Genomic DNA, 4,590 nt, shown 5'->3' with positions numbered 1-4,590 from the left:
TTGTGTTACAGTTAGCATACAGTGTACATTGAAGGCATATCTCACCTCCCTCTCAAGTTTTTTATTTCAAGGTCCAGTTTCCTAATTGTCCTCTTTTTTTATTTCGGACTCAGTGCAAGATTTTCCATCTTTTTTCTTCTTGTACTGGAATGTCTATGTCTGCCAGTTCTATTTGGGCCGGAGGTGGTTTGCCATACAACTTTCTGATAAGCTTGTGAGCTCTGTGAACACAATACAATTAGCGCAGCTGGAATTTGGCAGGATGTGGTGTCTTTTATTAATACGCACTATGTTGCCAGGCTGGTTTTCCCACTGTATAGCATCTGGGTCCTGTAAAAGAAATTAGATTTTTTGATTTTGATGAGGACTCCTACCACTTGTAGAGTAAATAGTACTTTCACAGTCTTAACATGATACCTCATGCCTTCTGGATCCAGAGAGATGGTCTCCTCCTCATCATCGTCTCCATCATGTGCTGTTGTGCTGCACTGGGCCTTCACCCTATCACATTTAATCGGATTCATATTGAAGCTAGTAGACAAGACATGCCAGGCTACAGTATGCCTTTGATGGAGTACTCACTGGATCAGCATCGTCTGGTGCTTGTTGCTGGTGGCTCTAACAGGAACACAGTGCTGCCAGACACTGAAGGCAATAGGTAAACAAAGTCAGACAGTCAAATTGATTCAATATGAATGTGGTTGTATCCCATGTAGAGATGGAAGGACATAACCTTGAATGAGGCGGGTGGCATCTTGGGAGGAACCTATGCTCGTCTCTTTCCCCCCAGGGATCCCCTCTAAGACGGGCCTGCCTTTATTTAGCTCCAAGGCCATGTCCTCTGCTGGGGTAAGGGTCAGTCCTTTGGTGACCCACCACCCGTGCCTTGTCTGTGGGTATTCTTTTTCACTGCTAAAACAGTACAGAACAATGTGTGAGCAGGCACTTCTGGGTTACAAATATATGCTTGTGCTTTGTTAAATATTTAGTCAGGGACGCATACCATTCTGCAGAATGTTCTTGTATTTGATTTTGACCTGCTGCAATGTCCGTTTTGGCCGTTCATGTTTCAATCTACACACAACACAACACACACCACACACACACACACACACACACACACACACATTTAATGGAGTCACACTGCAAAAAAATTACTTGGTATTTTTTGTCTTGTTTTCAGTAAAAATATCAAAAAATTTATCATAGCTTTATACAGTGTGATGGAGTTCTTTACACAATTTCACTCATATCTGCAGTGCATTTCAATAAAAAATTTAACCGTTTCATAATTACAGTCAACTGCATTTTTGGAGATGTGAATTAAATATTTGAATTGTATTGTGATGTTTCAGCGGAGCGGTGAGTGTGTAATTGTGCACTACTACGCATTCAGGCGGTCTGCAATACTTTGCCACGCTTTTTCTCTCTTTGCTTTATCACTGTGGCGGTGTTGCCTTTCTTCTTAAATTATATCCCTTTTACCTCCTGTATCTCCATGAGGATTTGTGCTTCGACGGAAAGTACGCGGCTCTAGTTGCCATGGTAAATCAGTTAATCTGTGATCTGTGGCGGGGTCTTATTTGAGTGAGCCGTGAGCGCGCACCTATCCAGGATTGGTTTCACCTGGCTTAATGAATCCGTGTCTGCTCATCCTGGCTTGGTCTTTGTGCAACCAATTAAGCCTGGACGCACATGTTTTGGCTTCATTGAGCTCAGCTGAGTCATTTATCCCGGATGTCTTAATTCTACTTTTGTGCAACAGGCCCCAGGTCTGTCTACATCGTTTATTTGTTTTGTAGTTTGTTTAAGTGTTTTCGTGTTTCGACTTTACTTTAATAAACTGCATTATGTCTTCACAACACGCTGCGCTTTGGTCCAATCCCTACTCCTCCTCTTCAAGCGAAGAGGAGGAGAACGACCGTTACAGAACCACCCACCAAACAAGGATCAAGCAGCGTGAGAGGAACCAGCAGCAACGGCCAAAAAAACAGGACTCGTGGACTTGGGAGGAGATTCTGGACGGAAAGGGACCCTGGGCACAGCCAGGAGAATATCGCCGTCCCAAAGCTGAGCTGGAGGCAGCGAAAGCAGAGAGGCGGCGATATGAGGAGGCAGCACGTAAGCGAGGCTGGAAACCCGAAGAGAAACCCCAAACATTTATTGGGGGGGGGCGGGGCTAAAGGGAGTGTGGCGAAGTCAGGTAGGAGACCTGCGCCTACTCCCTGTACTTACCGTGGAGAGCGAGAGTACGGGCAGACACCGTGTTACGCTGTAGAGCGCATGGTGTCTCCTGTACGTGTTCAGAGCCCGGTGCGGTACATACCAGCTCCTCGTATCAGCCGGGCCAGATTGAGGATTGAGCCGGATGTCATGAAGCCGGCCCAACGCATCTGGTCACCAGTGCGTCTCCTCGGGCCGGCTTACATGGCACCAGCCTTACGCATGGTGTCCCCGGTTCGCCTGCATAGCCCGGTGCGGGTTATTCCACCTCCCCGCACTGGTCGGGCGACGGGGAGCATACAACCAGGTAAGGTTGGGCAGGCTCAATGCTCAAGGGAGCCAGTACGCCTGCACGGTCCGGTATTTCCGGCGCCACCTCCCTGCCCCAGCCCAGTACCACCAGTGCCTACACCACGCACCAGGTTTCCTGTGCGTCTCCAGAGCCCTGTTCCTCCTCCACGTACTAGCCCTGTGGTACGTGTCTCCAGCCCATTACCACCAGTGCCTACGCCACGCACCAAGCCTCCTGTGCATCTCCAGAGTCCTGTACGCACTGTTCTTTCTCCCCGTACTCGCCCTGATGTGCGTGCCCTCAGCCCGGTACCACCAGTGCCGGTACCACGCACCAGGCCTATAGTACGCATTCAGAGTCCAGTGTGCCCTGTTGCTGCTCCCCGCACTAGCCTGAAGGTGCGTGTCTTTAGCCCGGTACCTCCAGTTCCGGCACCACGCACCAGGCATACAGTGCGCCTCAGCCGGCCAGAGCTGTCTGTCTGCCAAGCGCCGTCAGAGCTGCCCGTCTGTCCCGAACCGCCAGAGCTGCCCGTCTGTCCCGAGCCGTCAGAGCTGCCCGTCTGTCCCGAGCCGTCAGAGCTGCCCGTCTTGGTCCACCGAGCCGTCAGAGCCGCCCGTCTGTCCCGAGCCGTCAAGAGCCGCCCGTCTGTCCCGAGCCTTCAAAGCCGCCCGTCTGTACTGAGCCTGCAAAGCCGCCCGTCTGTACTGAGCCTTCAGAGCCGCCGCCAGACAGGAGCCGCTAGAGCCGTCCGCCAGACAGGAGCCGCTAGAGCTTCCGCCAGACAGAGCGCAGAGCCTCGCCAGACAGGAGCCGCTAGAGCCTTCCGCCAGACAGGATCAGCCAGAGCCTTCCGCCAACAGGATCAGCCAGAGCCTTCCGCCAGACAGGATCAGCCAGAGCCTTCCGCCAACAGGATCAGCCCAGAGCCTTCCGCCAGACAGGATCAGCCAGAGCCTTCCGCCAGACAGGATCAGCCAGAGCCTTCCGCCAGACAGGATCAGCCAGAGCCTTCCGCCAGCAGGATCAGCCAGAGCCTTCCGCCAGACAGATCCGCCAGAGCCGTCCAGCCTGGATCCGCCAGAGCAAGCAAGCCAGGATCCGCCAGAGCCAGCCAGCCAGGATCCGCCAGAGCCAGCCAGCCAGGATCCGCCAGAGCCAGCCAGCCAGGATCCGTCCCTCAGTCCGGAGATGCCCCTCATTCCGGAGATGCCCCTCATTCCGGAGATGCCCCTCATTCGGAGATGCCCCTCATTCCGGGATCCCCTCATTCCGGAGGTGCCCCTTAATCTAGTGGGTTAATTTGGAGGGTGGTCATTTTGAGGAGGCTACGAAAGCGGGTAGTGACTATGGTGGGGTGGGGACCACGAACAGCGCCAGAGCCGCCACCGTGGACAGACGCCCACCCAGACCCTCCCCTGGACTTTATGCTGGTGCGCCCGGAGTTCGCACCTTAAGGGGGGGTTATGTCACGTTCCTGACCTTATTTTTCCTTTGTTTAACTTTGTTTAGTTGGTCAGGACGTGAGCTGGGTGGGTAGTCTATGTTTTGTGTTTCTATGTTGGGGTTAATGTGTTGCCTGATATGTTCTCAATTAGAGGCAGGTGTTTGACGTTTCCTCTGATTGAGAACCATATTAAGGTAGGGTGTTCTCACTGTTTGTTTGTGGGTGGTTGTCTCCTGTGTCTGTATGTTTACCACACGGGACTGTCTTCGTTTTGTCGTTCGTGTATGTAGTCTGTTCCTGTTCGTGCTTCTTCGTTTATTGTAAGCAATCAAGTCCAGGGGCCTGTTGCACAAAAGTAGAATTAAGACATCCGGATAAATGACTCAGCTGAGCTCAATGAAAGCCAAAACATGTGCGTCCAGGCTTAATTGGTTGCACAAAGACCAAGCCAGGATGAGCAGACACGGATTCATTAAGCCAGGTGAAACCAATCCTGGATAGGTGCGCGCTCACGGCTCACTCAAATAGACCCCGCCACAGATCACAGATTAACTGATTTACCATGGCAACTAGAGCCGCGTACTTTTCCCCGTCGGAAGCACAAATCCTCATGGAGGCATACGAGGGG

At 52.1% G+C, this 4,590-nt stretch overlaps 1 long non-coding RNA gene across 1 annotated transcript; it reads right to left on the bottom strand.

Moving 5' to 3' along the window:
• Positions 1–570: 570 nt before the first annotated feature.
• On the bottom strand, positions 571–1,058 carry LOC139023594 (uncharacterized). Its single transcript, XR_011474745.1, has 3 exons — positions 1,004–1,058; positions 734–912; positions 571–645 (listed from the first exon to the last, which is right to left on the bottom strand). It is a non-coding gene; the product is annotated as an uncharacterized lncRNA (long non-coding RNA).
• Between the last annotated feature and the right edge of the window lie 3,532 nt (positions 1,059–4,590).

Source organism: Salvelinus sp. IW2-2015, linkage group LG33 (genome assembly GCF_002910315.2).
Source record: "Salvelinus sp. IW2-2015 linkage group LG33, ASM291031v2, whole genome shotgun sequence".
In the NCBI taxonomy this organism is placed as follows: Eukaryota; Metazoa; Chordata; class Actinopteri; order Salmoniformes; family Salmonidae; genus Salvelinus; species Salvelinus sp. IW2-2015.
The sequence above is the reverse complement of the archived record's forward strand: the minus strand, read 5'-3'. Positions and strand labels throughout refer to the sequence as shown.